The sequence below is a fragment of the Plutella xylostella genome, chromosome 25 (assembly GCF_932276165.1).
Source record: "Plutella xylostella chromosome 25, ilPluXylo3.1, whole genome shotgun sequence".
Classification (NCBI taxonomy): domain Eukaryota; kingdom Metazoa; phylum Arthropoda; class Insecta; order Lepidoptera; family Plutellidae; genus Plutella; species Plutella xylostella.
This window is the reverse complement of record NC_064005.1, coordinates 2,049,491-2,069,509: the sequence shown is the minus strand read 5'-3', so window position 1 is coordinate 2,069,509 and position 20,019 is coordinate 2,049,491.

Genomic DNA, 20,019 nt, shown 5'->3' with positions numbered 1-20,019 from the left:
CCTTGTTGCGCTCTGTACCCACATCTCTCTCTTCAGCCTTAACCAATGTTTTAAGGATAGAACAAAATAATTTACGATCACCAGAGAACCGCTTAATCAGCGTTCAGTTCATTGTTAACCCGCTCTAGCTGGCATAATGGTGCTATTGTCTTTTAGTATCGCGATAAAATCGCGGTTTTTACAATGAGCGATAGCGATTTTGCTAAATACTTTATCTGTTATCCATCTGTCTGTCAGGATACCAATCCTATTTAACAGTACACGATAGCTCTGTAGGTATACTGTTCCATCACTTTCTTTACACCATATAAGTATCCCAATGGATGACTGGAAGAGTTCAGACACAGAAGATTGACTATGTATACCTATACATATATTAAAGATGAATAAAGTGTACTTAAATTAAAAAAAACTTAGATAGCTGATGGGTCTGCCATCTATGTGAAATTTAAACAAACATAATATAGACTTGAGGGTTATCGCCATTAGCTGCGCTAGGCTGGCGGGTTGGAGATACCACACAACATAAACACTAAACACCCAAGACCGCATCACATGTGTCTTTACATAATTAGCTCTTCCAGCCGGGAATTGAACCCGGGACCTTCGGCGATGCTGCCATAGCCGCTAGGGCAAGTGCACACGATGCGTTGCGGTGGCGGTGCGGCGCCGGAGCGGTGTCGCTGCGTCGTTTTACATATAAATATATATTTATTTATTTATTTATATACACTTTATTGTACACATACACAAGCAAACATAAAAGAGAACAGTTACAAATCAAAACACAAGACGTATACAAAGGCGGGCTTATTGCCAAAAAGCAATTTCTTCCAGCCAACCTACGACTGGGTGAAAGATAAATGACATTAGATCCTTTAACTAACTTGAGTAGGTACAATTAATAATTATCAAACAGAAATTAGCCTATGGTTTAAATCTAAAATTAAATTAACAGTGCATGATTACAACATAAAATAAACATAATATTATAACATATAACTTATATATAAATATATACTACATAAATATAAATATATATACCTATATATCTATTTTACCTGCCAACCTAATGATTCAAAATAGTGATGTCTAACATTTTTTTAAAAGTTGCCATTGATGGTGACTGTCGTACTTCCTCTGGCAAGGAGTTCCACAAACATGCTGCCTTCATTGCAAATGAATCGCTATAGGAGGCAGCATTATGATCAGGAATGCTCAACAATTTGTTTTCTACCGACCTCATGGCTCTACCCTGAGAATGAGAACACAAAAACGAAAACTTGCACTTCAGGTATTGGGGAGATGAGGGGTTATTTAAAACACTGTACAATATGTTGAGAATATGAGTATTCCGGCGAAGGCGAATCGGAAGCCACTGTAATTGAGCTCGATACTCAGAAATGTGATCATATTTGCGCAATCCGAAAATGAATCGGATGCACAGGTTCTGGAGACGTTCGAGTTTGTTGAGTAGCTCTTCAGTGAGGTCAAGATAGCTTACATCGGCGTAATCAAGAATGGGAAACAGTAAGGACTGTGCCAACGTAACTTTAGTGTTCAGTGGTAGGAAGTACTGCAAGCGCTTAAGAGAATGGAAGGACGCGAACATTTTCTTGCTGACAGCATCTACTTGGGGAATCCAAGAAAGTGTGCAATCCATGATCACGCCAAGATTTTTTACCGAAGCTACGTATGGTATGACAGTCTGATCGTACATGACTCTCATGGCAGCTGAAACGTCAATTTTACGAAGCATCCGTGAGCTTCCGAGGATAATTGCTTGTGACTTTGATGGATTGAGCAGTAGGCCGAAAGACTTGACCCACTTAGAAATAATTTCCAAGTTTTCATTAATAACACTAACGGCCGTGCTCAAACTCTCTGGTGGTGCACCGGCATAGAGCTGAAGATCGTCTGCATATAGGTGGTAGTTAGAAGTAAGTTTGTTAGCCAGGATGTTGATAAAAAGGGAGAAAAGTAAAGGAGAAAGGACGCCGCCTTGAGGGACGCCAGCAAGAACTGGACACCAAGAAGAACTCTCGGCATCAGTACGTACACACTGCTGACGCCCTTTGAGATAAGACTCGAACCAACTTACAACTGCCGGAGATACGTTAAGAGATTGAATGACACCAAGGAGTAACTCGAAGTCAACCGAGTTGAATGCATTGCTGAAGTCCAGCAACGCAAGGACTGTAACTTGTTGATTGTCGATGTTGTGCCTGATGTCATCGGTGACTTTTATTGAGGCTGTGACTGTACTATGGCCTGGACGAAAGCCGGATTGAAATGAGTTCAGGAGTTGGTTGTTGGAGAGGTAAGAGGACAACTGTTCGAAGACTAGGCGTTCGAGAACTTTGGATAGAAAGGGTAAGATAGAAATGGGTCGGAACTGGGACAAGGATGTAGGATTAGGGACTTTTGGTAAAGGAAGAATGAAGGCCTTCTTCCAAAGGCTGGGAAAAGAACTGCACAGGAGTGAATAGTTAATCAAATTGGTGATATGCGGTAAAATTACGTCCAGAATCATAACTATCATATGGGCACTGATGTCATCAATGCCTACAGCTTTGCTAGTAATGTCAGAGATACATCTCTTAACGTCACGGCCAGTAACAAGTTTGAAATTGAAAGAAGGGCAGTCAGGGATAGGCAATGAAGAAAGATGATTAAGAGCTTCAGTTCTAATTCGATCATTTAGAATTAATGGAGGTGTAGAGAAATGCTTGTTAAGAGCAGAGAGGTCAATGTCAAAGTTAGAGTTTGCCTTAGATTTCCCTATGCCCAGTGTTTTCAAAAAATTCCACAACTGTGAGGTATCACAGTTTTCTATAGATGTATGGATGTATCGGCGTTTTGCGTCCCTACACACTCTATTGCAGCGATTTCTCAACTCTTTGTACGCCTTCAGATTCTCCTCGGTTGGCTGTTTCTTGTAGCGGTACTTGGCGTGATCACGTTTCGTCATGAAGCCTTTGATCTTGTCCGTAAGCCACGGGGCAGGGAGCTGTTTGACACGGACAGGACGAAGGGGTGCATGTTTATTGAACAGGTTTGTGAGCAGAGAGTTAAACATAGTTACCCTCTCGTCAATATCGTCTATGTCGTTCAGCTGTGCCCAATCAATGGCTTTTGCATCCTCACAAAGACGCTGCATGTCCACTTTTTTAAAATTACGTTGGAGAATAGTACGCTTTTTAGGTTTGGGAGGGCGGACCTTATACGAAAGGTAAAGAAGATCGTGGTATGAAAAACAATCAGCTGTGAACTGGCCGTGTTTCATAACAAGATCGGGAGAAGAAACAATTATCAAATCTAGGAGAGTAGGTTCTGAGTTGGGTGAATGGTGAGTAGCTTGAAGAGGTAAAATGTGAAGATTTTTTGAAGTGACAATAGACTGCAAGGCATTAGACCGAGAGTTGTTTTTGAGAAGGCAAGTGTTGAAGTCACCCATGACGATGGTATTGTCAAACAAAGGAGAGAAATCATCAAGAAGTTTCTCGAAGGAGGAAAAGTAATTCACCGTCAGTGAAGGGCTATAGCAAACTCCGAGGAGAATCCTGGCGTACCCTAGACGCACTTCTATCAGAAGGTGTTCGGCTTTCCCAGAATATTCACTCGGAGATTTGCTGACGATCGAAAAGGGAATATGGCTACGTAGATATATAGCCACTCCACCTCCGCCCTTGTTAGTTCGGTCATTCCGAATCAGCTGAAAACCTGGAAGAGGGTAAAAAGATGAGTCAAGAGATGGCTTCAGCCAGGATTCAGAAACAAGGATGACATGAATATTATTATTATCGAAAGATGTAAGCATATCGGAGTAGTGTGCCGGAATACTCTGGGCATTTATGTGAACGACATTCAGAGATTTCGGACAGTTCGAAAACACATTGTTGAGATTCGAAAAGAGAGATACGTAGGACAAGTCACAACTGCTGGCTGTGGCAATTGAGGAACAAGAGAGAAAAGAATCATCGTTATCATCACTATTGGCAGAATCATAAATACTCATACTAATAAAATATATAAAATAAATACCTAAATATACTATATACTATAATAAATAAAGTGTTACTAAATGTACTATTCTAAAATTATTTAATATAAATACCTATTTAACCTGCACAAATTTTGCCAAAACCCTATATTAAATTTTGTATAAAGAAAATAAATTAAAGTGTCAGAAATACTTATTCTGAGATTAATAAGAAAAATAAAAATAGTAACTGTTGTCATATAACGTTATCGTTACTATAATAATAAATAACGAATTAATCATTACTGAGTTAACAGAATAAATGCGGTCGTGACAATGACATTGACAGTTTGACATCAACATTAAATTTGACACTTGAATAACAAACACAAAATCACAAAATTAGCAAAATTAAATTACAAAATTAGGACGGTGGAGTCACTTGTAAAAATACTAAAATACCTCCAATCTAAAATACGAAAACGAATCGCTGAAAAACTTGTTCATGGGGAACACAAGCACATAAAACACACATTAGCGCTTAGACACAGTGGCCTTACTACGCGTCACGGGTGCCGCGGCCGAGGGAACCGGCTTGTTGGGCTTAGACGCAGCCTTGTCACCGGGTGCCTTCGCGGCCGCCGTGGTCGTCGGAGCTGCTGCAGGATGCTTCCTGCACAGCTCATCCAGCTGCGCCGCCGACACGATCTTGACGCGGCTGTCATCAGGGAGCTTCAAGTACACGGCCCCATTGGCCGTCCAGCACGCCCGGATGCCGAAGTGCTTGCGAATGCGGCTGTACAGCTCCTGCCTTGTCCTCGTCAGGAACTCCGAGACCACCACAGAGCTAGTCTTAAGGCACTTCTTCTTTGTCCAGATGGTTGCCTTTGTGGACATACTGGCTAGCCTGACAAGAATGGGACGAGGTCGCTTGGAGTTTGGTGCACCCAATCTTATGCACTGCTGCATAGAAGACTCTTGGAAGTCAGCGATCCCCAGCTTAGCCACAGCAATGTTGGAGATTACAGCGGGAAGGTTCTCATTGGGGTCTTCCGCTATGCCAGAGAACAGCAAGACCTTGCGTCGACTCTGACAGTCCAGCTCGTCCACCTGCTGCATAAGGCCAACAATTTGGTCTTGGAGTAAGCGCAAGATGTCCATGACTGACTTTTTGAACACCTCAAAGTCTTTAGTGAGGCTGTCGAGGTCTTTCGACTTCTCCGGGGTACTAGAAGCCTTCAGCCTCCGCTCATAGTCTTCCATCCAGTTTCCAAGCACCTTCTCTATGCCAATCTGTTTGTTTAGTATGTCTTGTGCAGTGGCCATGATTAATGTGTTTGGTGTTTGTTTTTTAAAAAGGTATTGGGCTGGCAGGTGAGTGCAGTTGCTACTGCATACAGTACAGTTGATATATATAGCAGTCAGCTGATGTTGCCAACAATTATTGGTTGAATTTATGTATATAATTATACCAAAAAACTTAATTATGACTTAAAATTTGTATATAAACAATTATTAATTAAAAGATCTAAATAATTTACTTGTAACTTTTTTTGCTGCTACCTCCCAAAAAGCAATATAATAATAATAATAATATAATAATATGTGGGGACATCTCACACACGGCTATCCGACCCCAAGCTAGGCAGAACCTGTGTTATGGGTGTCGGACAGCTGATATATCTACACAAATACATAGATAGATAGATACTAAATATAAATATCAACACCCAAGACCCGAGTACAAATATATGTGGCGTGCACACGATGCGCTCCGGCGCGGCGCCGGACTTGTAACCACCAAGACGAGGCGGGAAGGGGTGAATGCGTTGCGACGTAGGAGCGGCACCGCTCAGTTGTGTTGCGTCACAAGGAAGAACACTGCTGTCCAACGCTGCTACGACGCCGCTGCGGCATAACAACGTTGAGGCGCCGCACCGCTCGTGGGCCCACTGACACGGCGAAATCTCTGCGGTGCGGCGCCGCAACGCACCGTGTTCTCTTCCTCTACGACACCAAACGGTCGTAGATGTTTGATTCGTAATCCTCTGATATACCTATGCTACCAAAACTCATAAGTTTGGTGCAAAAACAGTCTCCCAGTCTCCTATAACTTGTACCAAGTAGATGAGTTGTCGATTATTCGTTGTATCGCGATTGTTTGCACGCTCGGTATTGCACACGCTTTCTTATGTAGGTAGGGAACCAAATTGATTGCTTCCTTAATGTCCTTACCAGTGTTTAATGTGTTCACCGGAAGATATAAATGAGCTTTTCAAAGATGTATGCAAATGTACATAGTCAAGTCGGGCAGTATTAAATAATGTGATGGTTTTTAAATTAAACATCTGGATTGGTATTGCGTTTATTTCTATTAGCTGTCACCATAATCATAAAGTGTAGTCTTGATAATGGTGCAACTCTATTTTATAGTGGGACTGATAACGATAAACATATCAACGGGGTGGGATTCATAGTGTAAGATAAATAATAAATAGTAATACATTTGACTATTAAGAAGTGTCTATGGGTAATTCAAATGTGATTGGTCGATCAGTAAAGGATTGTGATTGGTTGTCTAGTAAATTAAAAAGGAGGTCAACGACTTTCCAAAACGGCTATTTTCTTTAAATTGTTATAAATGAACATGTTAAATCCTATTCTAAAATATTAATTGTTTTTGTGATTCATTTGATTGAGATAAATAAGCATAAATACTATAATGTCATTTTCAAAGTAAGTAATTGATTACGGATGTTCCGCAAAATGGAGGCAACTGTCAGAGTAAAAAAAGGTTGTAAAAAAAACGTGTAATGGCGGTTTTTTATGGAACAATAAAAAGGCATCATTTGTTACTGAAAATTCGTTTTTGCTTGTAAATCCCCTGATTTCCTATATCAGAAGTGGATACGCGCGCGCTAAACTGAAATGCCGAAAGGAAAAAAGAAAAATCGACACCGATTGACCAGTGGAAGCTCATCTGAGGCTGATTATTCCCGGTCCAGCCGTAAATATCGTCGTCGCAGTTCAAGCAGGAGCCGATATGTGCGATCTCGATCCAGGCGCAACTTCTGGGACTATGATACTGACTATTCCGACGACGAGCATTACCGGTCAAGATCTCGGCAGCATGGAAGAAAAACTGAGAGAGCTTCGCGGTCTCCCCAGCGTCGTGATAGAAAACGACAGCCAGCTCGGTATACAAGGACTCCATCAGGTGAACCACCGATTCAGGAATCCGAGAACAGCATATCCCTGAACAGGCAAGTGGTTATTTTTTTTTTACTACCTACCTAATTTCCTGGGCAACCAGTTTTTATTAGCCAAACTTAGACCGTAGATCAAGTAAATTAAAGGTCTGAGACCAGGCCAACCTAAATTTTGTTTTAGTCATTTGAAACTAACTGATTTTGGTGTTCCTTACTATCTAATCCCTGGTTCAAAGAAAGTATATAAGTAGGTACCTAGTTAGAATTTAAAGTGAAATTTAACCCTGTTTCCATAAACTGATGGTGATGACCCACCAACCAAGCCTGCTAAAGCCATGAGTGATTTTATTTTGATTTGTACTGACCAAATGGTCGAAACTAGTGTTGCCACGAATAGTGAATTGGCCGAATACCGAATACCGAATATTCGGCGACGCTGCCGGCCGAAGCGCCGAATATTCGGCCGCCGAATATTCGGCGCTACAACCTGTTTTTTTGTTCCTGCAACTGCTTTGAAGAAGTCGCTACAGATTATATGAGAAATGCTAATTATTAGGAGGCAGAATACTGTGGCAAACGAGTTGAATTTTTATTTGATAATAGTTCGCCTAGATCGGAAGGCCGATCCTTACAAGTGGTGGTCAGCAAACAAAAAACAATACCCGAACCTTTTGAAATTTGCAAAAACTTATCTTTCTTCACCTGGAAGTAGCGTTTATAGTGAGAGGTAATTTTCTGAGGATGGTTACAATGAAAAGCGCAATCGTCGGCTACCAAAAAATGCTGAAATGCTCGTTTTTATCCAGCACAACTTACTACTGATTAATTTTAAGAACTAAAATGTTGTGATTTGGAAATAAATACACAATTTTGATTAAAATAACAAGTCATTTTTTACATGATTTACTATTCGGTATTCGGCCCGAATAGTACGCACTATTCGGCCGAATACCGAATACTGAAAAAACTGGCCGAATAGGCCGAATACCGAATAGTTGCCGAATATTCGTGGCATCTCTAGTCGAAACCCAAGAATATGCTTTCTGGAAATTCTAATAATTAAGTTCTTATGTGAAATTCTAATAAGAAAGTGAATATGATTTACTATTACCTCATTAATCTGGAATGAGTAAGGCTCAGTTTCATGCTTGAGTAAGTTTACCTGAGATAGGTACTTACTCAACAATAATTCATAAAATCACAATGCATTCTATACTCAAGCTTCAGTTAGATTAACATACTCAGCTGAGAAACTGTCAATTAACAAAGTTAAAACTGGTTATCTCTTTGACCCTTTAACCTACATAAATACTTACCTGCCTACTTATTTATGATTTATTTGTTTATTACTTGATTGCACAAATATGACATAAGTTTACAAAAGGATAATAACTTTAAACTTATCAATAATGGGATATGATTGGTAACAGAAAATGTGTTTATATCTATACATCACCAATAACACATTGTACAAAGTATGTATAGGTTAGGAGTAGTATGTCTATTCAAGAAAATAAAAATGAAATATTCAAATGATATAAATTAACAAAATATTGGCTTCTCATAGTTTTGATTTATTAAGATAGCAAGTTATACTTTCATACATTTCTTTGAGTACCTATTATGTCTATGGATGATTGTAACTGAACTTTATTTATCTAGTTATGTCCTGATCTTACACTTTTATATCACCTAAGGTGGGCCATTAGATATGAGTGATATACCTACTTGTGGTATACATGATAACTATTAAAGCTCACACTAGAATAACTTATTAACATATTGTTATTAAGTTTTATAATATATTTTAAATCATTTCCTTGTAGTTTTAGGTTTCAAGTGTATGTTGATTACTTTGTTACTAACATTAAAAGTTATGAAATAGGATCATTTTTCAACAATTTTACCAATTCATCATCATCAGCCCGTAGTTGCCATTGCTGAATACTTCCCTATTAACTTGATATAATTAAAAGGATGAAAGAAATAAAACATTTACAACAACAGTAATTGATTCACCTAAGAAAGAAAGAAAGAAAGAAAGAAAGAATTATTATACTTAAAAAAAATAATAATAATAAAAATAATACTAAAAGAATTATTTAACTATTGAATAATGATCTTCCACTGTGCATTTTTCAGGGGACTCAACCAATACAACCTGTTGAGAGACTGACTGTGAGAGAGCAGCAGCCTGCACCGAGTGCGGGGCCAACTGCGACAGAGCAGCAGCCTGCACCGAGAGCAGGGCCAACTGCAAGAGAGCAGCAGTCTGCACCGGGTGTGGGGCATACTGCGAGAGAGCAGCAGCCAGCATCGATGTCGATGCCCATGATGGAAGAGTCAACAACGCCCCGTACCGAGATGCTGTTGGAGTCACAAAATTCTGCACCTGCAGCCGTGAAGACACTACCTCAACAAGTGAGCCAACCTAATTTTGTATCACTGAATTCTCCAAATATGTCAATTAGTGTACAAGATCTCTCTTCTCTTATACAAAGTTTAACACAAAATAATGGTCGTATGACATATGATAAAAATATTTTGCCTGTTTTTGATCCTGCACAAAAGAATCAAAGAATAGAATCTTGGATAGCTAAGGTAAATGAATGTGCTCAAATATACAAATGGACTGACGAACAGACTAGACACTTTGCTTTACCAAAATTAGAGGGTCATGCTAAAAAGTGGTATGAGGGCCTACAGACTATATTGTTGACTTGGGTAGAATGGCAGGATCGTTTGATAAAAGCATTTCCTTCTGAAACAAATCACGGATCATTACTAACGGAGATGTTGGAACGAAGAATGAAGATAGGGGAGTCAGTTGATGGGTACTATTTTGATAAAATGGTATTATTAAATGCATGCGAAATTAAAGGTAAGAAAGCAGTTGACTGCCTTATACACGGTATAGATGATAGGACTATAAGAGCAGGTGCGTCTTCGGCACGATTGTATGATCCTGAAGATTTACTTAAATTTCTTAAGGATTTATGTAGAGATCGCGAGTCTAGTTTTAGGGCAATTAGACCTCGAGGTAGTGCAAGCACTTTCAATGACATAGTCTGTTTTAAATGTAACAAAAGAGGACACCGTGGTGCTCAGTGTCATTCTACTACTACACCGGAACTATTTTGTTACAATTGTAAAGAAAAGGGACATTTATCAAATAAATGTTCAAAACCAATAGTAAAGTGCACAAACTGTAATCGAGTGGGACATAAAACAGAAGATTGTTACAGAAATAAAAATAAATTTAACAATAATAACAACAGTGTAATAGAAAAAAAGACTTTATTCACACAGAGTAACACATCCAAAAATGCTAAATATCACAAAGAAGCTATAATAAACGGTACTATTAAAACGAAATGTTTTGTTGATTTTGGAAGTGATTGCACCCTTATTAGTCTAGATCTTGTTAAAAAACATGCGCTCAATATATTGCAATTCAATACTGATGTACCTAATGTAAAGGGATTCGGAAACGGAGCTTACACACCTTTAGGATATACACGCATTGAGTTAACGTTAGGAGAAGTATCAGCTATGATTGATGCTTATATAGTTGAAAATTCCATGATAGAAGAACCATTGCTTGTTGGACAAGATTTTACAGAGCTTCCTGAGCTTTTAATAGTTAAAACGAATATCAAACTAGATATAATAAAACGTGACATCCCACCGGAACTTACCAATATATTGACAGAGAATGATAATAATTCTGAAAAGAGAGTTTTGAGAGTGGTTTCTAGTATAATGGTAAATAAAATAGATTACGTAGAATGTTCAGACAGTGAAAAATTCAACGGCGATATTCTTGTAGAGACAACAGTTCGCCGCCCAAATAATAATGACTACACTGTGTTGGGAGGTGTTTACAGTTTGCATGAAGGAGGTTGTAAAATTGCCGTGTGTAATCACACTGATAAACCTTTGCCTCTAACGAAAGGAATCGTTTTGGCTCGTGCTGAAGTCATCAATCCTATGGATGTAAACCTTAATAACCAAGACAGCTTTTGTGGTAGGATAATAGAGCCTTCTGAACTTACACCTATAACAGAAGATGACATAAACATCAATCCTGAGCTTACCTTAGAACAGAATCAATCTGTAGTCTCTTTAATAAATAAATACAGGACTTGTTTTGCACAGAACTTATCAGAGCTTGGCAGCACAAATATTGCAGAAATGAATATAGAATTAGAAGATAATACACCTGTTTCATATAGACCTTATCGATTAAGTTATATGGAAAGAGAAGTGGTACGTGAAATGGTGAAAGAGTTGATTGATAATGATATAGCAGAGGAGTCTAATTCTCCTTATGCAAGTCCAATTATACTAGTAACAAAGAAAACGGGTGGATACCGATTATGTGTAGACTTTAGAGCTTTAAACCGTAAAACAAAGAAGGACCATTTCCCTATGCCAAGGATTGATGACCAGCTAGATGTACTAAATGGAAATAAATATTACACTAGCCTTGATTTAGCGAGCGGTTATTATCAAATACCTATTCGTGCAGAGTGTAGACACCTTACAGCCTTTATAACTCCCGATGGATTGTATCAATTCAAAAAAATGCCATTTGGTTTAGTAAATTCCCCAGCGGTTTTTCAAAGAACTATTAACAAAGTCTTAGGTAACTCCCGGCATGACTCAACCCTTGCTTATATGGATGATATTTTAATTCCGGGTAAAGATTTCGAACAAGAATTTGATCGGTTAGAGAAGGCTTTTCAATTACTACAGGCCGCAGGATTAACTTTGAATCTCAAAAAGTGTAATTTCTTTCAAGAAACACTAGAATATCTGGGACATGAAATAAGCGAGAGTGGAGTCAGACCTGGAAAAGCTAAGATCACTGCTGTAGAAAATTTTCCGACACCACGTAATGTACATGAAATAAGGCAATTTATAGGATTGGCTAGCTATTTTCGTAAATTCATCAAGAATTTCTCTATAATTGCGAAACCTCTAACAGATCTAACAAAAAAGCAATGTGCCTGGTGTTGGGGCGCAGAACAGGAAACTGCTTTTAACAATTTAAAACATGCCTTAATACAACGGCCACTCTTGGGTTTATATGATCCTAAAAATGAGACTTTCTTGCATACTGATGCAAGTAAACATGGGATTGCTGGTATATTGATACAGAAAGACAAAGTTTCAGGGTCTATGAAGCCTATTGCATATTTTAGTCGAAAAACTTCTATGGATGAAGAAAAATATCATGCATATGAACTTGAAACTTTGGCTGTAGTAGCTTCACTACAAAGGTTCCGTGTGTACCTACTGGGTGTAAAATTCACGCTGGTGACTGATTGCAATGCATTAAGAGCGACATTCACCAAGCGGGATCTGATGCCCCGTATTGCTAGATGGTGGATAGGTATGCAAGAATATAACTTTGATATTGTGTATAGGCCTGGCTCTATGATGTCTCATGTTGATGCGCTCAGCCGAAACCCGCAACCTTACGAATCATTATTTACACAAGAGGGCATACCTAGTATTATGAGAATAACGCAAGAAGATTGGCTTTTAAGCCAGCAGTTAGCAGATTCAGACGTTCAAAGAATTCGGAAGACTTTAGAAGATAAAGAGAGCATTGAAATTAAAAAGAATTACGTTCTTAAAGATAATAAATTATTCAGAAGAATTGGAGATGATTTAAAGTGGGTTGTACCGAAAGCATCAAGGTTTCAATTGTGTAAATTAAACCATGATGACATCGGTCATTTCAGTGTAGAAAAGACATTAGATAAAATAAGCAAAGACTTTTGGTTTCCAAAAATGAAAAAGTTTATAAGGAAATATGTACATTCCTGCATAGAGTGTGCATATAGCAAGGAACCAAGTGGTCCTAAAGAAGGTCTTTTGCATCCGATACATAAAGTTAATAAACCGTTTGATACCGTTCACATTGACCACTTGGGACCTTTTGTAAAGAGCGCAAGAGGGAATTCATATTTGCTTGTTCTGGTTGATGGATTCACAAAATTCTGTCTTCTTAAGCCACTCAGAAATTTGAAGTCAAATCTATCAATTCGTTCTTTGGAAGAAATTTTCTCTATTTTTGGTTATCCAAATAGATTAATATCAGATCAAGGGTCGTCCTTTACATCTAGGGAGTTTAAGAGATTTTGTGACAAGTCCAAAATAAACCATATATTAAACGCAGTTGCCTCCCCACGAGCCAATGGCCAAGTGGAGAGGTACAACAGAACAGTACTTGACGCTTTAACGGCTTATACAGATAAATTGGGGGAAAAATATTGGGATACGGTTTTAGGTAAATTACAATGGGGAATGAACAACACATTAAATAAAGGTATAGGAAAAGCTCCATCCGAAGCACTGTTTGGAATTACTATGTCTAATCAGGGAGAAAATGTATTTGCTAAAATATTAAATGAAACACGACAGTCAGGATCATCAATTCAGGACATTCGAGGAAAAGTAAGTGAACATATAGAGAAGGATCAACGCGCTCAAAAAGCTAGATACGACAGGCATAAAATAAAAGCTAAAGTTTACAAGGAGGGAGATTTAGTTAAACTACTTAAACCAGTCGGGGGTAATGATGGTAAAAGTAAGAAGCTTCTTCCAAAATTTACAGGTCCCTACAAAATTACTAAAGTACTAGAAAATGATCGTTATGAAGTTTCAAGGTTCAAAAATTACTCAGAAAACTTATTGTAATATATGGGCCGCCGACCGTATAAAGCCGTGGATCACAACCTATAGTGATTACAAATCCAGTACAGAAAGTGACAGTTACACGGATGAAAGTGATTAATTGTATTTGATTCATTTGTGCAAGGTCTAAATATTTTTAAGTAAATAAATTACATACATTTTGTATAATATACAGTGTAACAGATAAAGTACATGTATAGAGAAGCCTACTATTTACCTGATACTTGTGTTTATACATTTAATTAATAAAGTTAAGACTGATAATTATTAGTTTATGATATTGTGGGACGTTGATAGAGCCGCCCAAATAGTTGTAGAGCGTTGATAGAGCCGCTCATTGAAATTGTGGGACGTTGATAGAGCCGCCCAAATAGTTGTAGAGCGTTGATAGAGCCGCTCATTGAAATTGTGGGACGTTGATAGAGCCGCCCAAATAGTTGTAGAGCGTTGATAGAGCCGCTCATAATAAAACTGTTGTGGGATGTTGACAGAGCCATCCAAAATTGTACAGGCGTTGATAGAGCCGCCTATAGATAATAATACATGTTAAAAGATTTGTTATAAACATTTATTGTGCTAATTTCTATAAAATATTTTGTGAGTCTGTTTAACACTTAGAAATTTTTATAAAGTTGATGTGCTAATTTCTATAAAATATATTGTGAGTCTGTTAAACCTTAATGACTAAGATATTTTTATAAAAGTTGATGTTATTGCTGTGTTAGTTTTTCTATAAAATATATTGTGAGTCTGTTAAAACCTTAATGACTAAGATTTTTTTTATAAAAGTTGATGTTGTTGTTATGTTAGTTTCTATAACATATACCTAGTTTCAGCCTTTTTAAACCTTATATACTAAGAAAGTATTATAAAAGTAGATGTTGATTTGTTGCCTTTTAAGGAATAATGTAAAGCTAGAGGTACCTAAATATAAGTAAGTTTGAGGACAAACTGTGTGTCAGGAAAGGCCGAATGTAAGATAAATAATAAATAGTAATACATTTGACTATTAAGAAGTGTCTATGGGTAATTCAAATGTGATTGGTCGATCAGTAAAGGATTGTGATTGGTTGTCTAGTAAATTAAAAAGGAGGTCAACGACTTTCCAAAACGGCTATTTTCTTTAAATTGTTATAAATGAACATGTTAAATCCTATTCTAAAATATTAATTGTTTTTGTGATTCATTTGATTGAGATAAATAAGCATAAATACTATAATGTCATTTTCAAAGTAAGTAATTGATTACGGATGTTCCGCAAAATGGAGGCAACTGTCAGAGTAAAAAAAGGTTGTAAAAAAAACGTGTAATGGCGGTTTTTTATGGAACAATAAAAAGGCATCATTTGTTACTGAAAATTCGTTTTTGCTTGTAAATCCCCTGATTTCCTATAATAGTAAGCAAACTCGCAATCAACAATATTTTAAGATTCGACGCAATCTCTGACAGACTCTGTTCACTACGTCTAAAAAGTCAATTCTCCAACATAACTATAGTAAACGCTTATGCACCCACTGAGTCAGCACAGGAAGCCACGAAAGACACCTTTTACGAAGATCTAGAAACCCTCTTTGACCAGATCCCATCATATGACGTGAAACTGGTCATTGCGGACTTTAATGCTAAAGTTGGAAGAGAACAACACCTGATGCCAACGATTGGGAGACATAGTAAACACTCACAGACAAATGAAAACGGCTTGAGACTCGTAAGCTTTGCAGCAGCCAAAACAATGGTAGTGAGTAGCACCATGTTTCCCCATAAAGACATTCACAAAAGCACCTGGAAATCCCCCGATGGTCATACTGTCAATCAAATTGACCACGTTCTCATTGATGACAGGCATAAAAACAGTATAGAGGACGTAAGATCTTTCAGAGGCCCCGACTGCGATAGCGATCATTACCTTGTTGGGGTAAAAATGAGAGCCAAAATAAATATCGCCAAAAGCAAACTCAGTGGAGAAACTTTGAAGATAAATACAGATGCTTTAAAAAATGAAAATACCAGGCACAAATTTCAGATGGAACTGTCTAACAGATTCGCTCATTTAGAAATACAGCATTGTAACGTAAACGAGCAGTGGGAGAAAGTTAAAAGCACTGTCAAAGACACCGCATTTCAAATTTTGGGCCGAAGAAAGCGAAAGAAAGGTAGAAAGTGGTGGACCGAAGAGTGCGACAGGGTGGTAGAAATAAGGCGTAAGTGTAAAATCTTAGCAGAACAAGATGAAAAATGGAAAGATCAGTATGAGGAAGCCAGAACTGCTTGCAGAAATACTATCAGGAGGACCAAAAGGAGACATCTAGATATGATCTTACGCAATATGGAGCTACTCATTCGATCCAACGAAACTAGAAAATTCTACCAAGAAGTAACGACTACTAAGAAGGGTTACCAACCGACCACCCAGTTCTTGGAAGACGAAAGTGGAAACTTGGTGATGGACTCAGGGACAATAAAAGAGACTTATTTATTTATTTTTATTTATAGACACTTTATTGTATACACAAAACAAAGACAAAAACATGAAAACAGAAAAAGTAAGAAGTACACAAAGGCGGGCTTATTGCCAAGAAGCAATTTCTTCCAGCCAACCCTTGGTTGGTGGAAAACTAAAGTGATATTCACACGAAACTCTTTTATACAATAATAAAAATAAAATAAAAAACAATTTAAACTAGACATAGAACTATACTAACGACTAACATGTCCAAAATATACCTATAAATTAGAATGACTAATGCCTATTTATTTAACCTACTTAAATAATAATAATACATACAGATACACATATAAAAAAAACTAAAAGACAAAAAATACCTACTTAATATATACCGACTAACTATGTTAATACATACATATAAAATATATTATATACATAAATAAATATAATTTACCAACCTAAGGTTTGATGATAATGATCCTTTACGCTCTTTTTAAAAGTAGCAAGCGAAGGTGATAGTCGCACGTTCACGGGCAAGGTGTTCCACAGGCACGCCGCCTTCACAGCGAACGAGTCGCTATATGAAGCAGCGTTGCGGTCAGGCACACTCAACATCTTGATCTCTGTAGATCTCAACGCTCGGCCGTGGGAGCAGAGAAATGAAAACTTAGATTTAAGATATTGTGGGGAAGAAGGGTTATTCAAAACATTGAATAACATGTTAAGAATGTGAGTATCCCGGGAAGGCGAATTGGGAGCCACTTCAATTGAGCACGATACTCTGAAATGTGATCATACTTACGTAATCCAAAAATGAATCGGATACATAAGTTCTGGAGACGTTCGAGTTTATTGAGTAGCTCTTCAGTGAGGTCAAGATAGCTTACGTCAGCGTAATCGAGAATTGGGAGCAGTAGAGACTGTGCCAACGTAATTTTAGTGTTAAGCGGTAGGAAATACTGCAAGTGTTTAAGAGAGTGGAAAGATGCAAAAAGCTTCCTGCTCACAGCATCAACTTGGGGAACCCAAGAGAGAGTGCTGTCCATGATCACGCCGAGATTTTTGACTGAAGCCACATATTGTATGTCCGATTGGTCATACCTGACTCTCATCGCTGTTGCAAAGTCAATCTTGCGTAGCATTCTGGAGCTGCCAAAAACGATCGCTTGAGACTTTGTGGGGTTTAGCAGCAGACCAAAAGATTTCACCCACTTGGAGATAATCTCTAAGTTGGTGTTGATGAGACTAACAGCAGAGTTGAGATTTTCGGGAGGTGCACTAGTGTAGAGCTGGAGATCATCCGCGTATAGATGGTAGAGAGAAGTGAGTTTATTGGCTAAGATGTTAATAAACAAGGAAAAAAGCAAAGGAGAAAGAACGCCGCCTTGAGGGACGCCCGCAAGTACTGGACACCAAGTGGAACTCTCACTGTCGGTACGTACACACTGATTGCGTCCCTTGAGAGACTTGGAGAAAATACTTCGAAAACCTACTCAACTGTCCAGAACCGAATGTCGCAATCCGGAACCATGAAGTCGTCAATAGCGAAGACATACCTACACCGAGCTTTGAAGAAGTAAGACAGGCAATAATGAGGCTTAAAAACAACAAAGCCCCAGGTGTTGATGATGTCCCCGGGGAACTCTGGAAGTACGGAGGAGGTGCTGTACAATCCCGCATCTATGAGCTCGTCATCAACATCTGGAATAAAGAGCAACAACCGGAGGAGTTCAATGTCGGCGTTTTATGCCCAATACATAAGAAAGGAAGCAGGAAGAAATGCAACAACTATCGCGGCATCGCCCTGCTCCCAACTGCCTACAAAATACTGTCGTATGTATTGTTAAAAAGGTTGGAACTGTACGCTGAAGGAATATTAGGAGACTACCAGTGTGGGTTCCGGCAAAATCGCAGCACAACTGACCAACTTTTTCTCTTAAAACAACTCATGGAGAAAAGGTGGGAGTACGCAAAAGATATTCACTCGCTTTTCGTAGATTTCACCAAGGCATACGACAGTATTGATAAAAAGGCATTGTACACCATCCTTAGGAATTATGGAATTCCTGAGAAACTAGTCCAAATGATCGAAGTGGCTACGAGAAAGAGCAAGATGCGGGTGAAAGTGGGCAACGAACTGACGGACGAGTTCGAGGTAATTACTGGGCTGAAACAAGGAGATGCGCTGTCACCCGTGCTGTTCAACCTAGTACTCGAACATACCATCCAAAGAGTACTGGCGCTAGATGTGGGCATCCCACTAGGAGGACAGCACAAGGTAATTGGCTACGCTGATGACCTTGCCCTAATCGGTCAGACTGAGGAAGAGGTGGTAAAGATGGCACAAGTCCTTGAAGAGGAGGCGACCAAAGTGGGGCTTAGAATAAGCCAGGAGAAGACAGAGTATCTCCACATGACAAGACGCAACGACCCAAACAACCCAAGAAAAGACCTCCAAGTAGGAAACACGACCTACAAGGGTATCGCAAGGTTTAAGTACCTAGGGTGTACAATAACGGATGCCAATACCCGAGAAGGAGAGATCGAGGTTAGGGTCCAAAATGCGCTGAGATGCTCGGCTGCCCTCCACAAAGTACTCACGTCCAAACTTCTATCAAGAACTACAAAACTGCGCATCTATAAAACAGTCGTAAGGCCAATCCTTATGTACGGGTGCGAAGTTTGGACGTTGACTCAAAGTGAACAGAATAAACTCCTGGTCACAGAGCGTAAAATCTTACGTAAGCTCTTTGGCCCCACGAAACGCGATGATGGCACCTGGAGGATCCGTAGAAATGCTGAACTCGAAAACCTAATGGCCGAGCCCAACATAATTGGAGAGACTAAAGCTGCAAGACTCCGCTGGCTCGGGCACGTAGAAAGAATGGGAGAGGATCGGGCGGCTAGGATGGCATACGAAGCGCGACCCATTGGGCGTAGGCCAGTCGGTCGCCCCAAGTATCGCTGGAGAGATGAGGTGGAGAAGGATCTGCGCGAGCTCAAAGCGGACAACTGGCGAGAACTTGCGCAGAACAGAGAGAAGTGGCGTCTTTTGGTAGCGGAGGCCAAGATCCACTTCGGGTCAACGAGCCATCGAGAGTGAGTGAGTGAGTGAGTGATAATCATAAAGGAATTTTACACAGGCAATCCATGGACATTACAATAAGTACCTACTCTGGACATATGATTTATTCGTACCTTGCCACCACAACCTGTAGGTATATTTTTATCAACTATTTTATCATTTGTTAATCTAAGATCTCTACAATATTACTACAATAAATTCACCCGCCATTGTACTACTATGGAAGACTAATGAAATAAAATCATCAGTACCAAAAACAATGAAAATCTCAGCAGCCCTAACAAAACATTGAATTCCTTAATATTAAACTCTATACAGATTCAATAAAGAGAGACTGCTCGTTTTGTGCTGTTTATTAAGTCATAAGCCCGCCCGTGAAACGACATTGAAGGTTTTAATAACCAGGTTCATAATTAAAAATCGCATTCAAAAACCTGAAACTGCCTCGGGACAAAGATGAAGGAGAAACAGAACAAACAATTGATTTCGAAAGGCTTTCGTCGAGTTTCCTTCGTTAAAATAATGCAATGCAGTGGCTGTTCCCCCAGTTCAAACACCAGGGTGTTATGAGGTTTAAGCCATTGTAAGT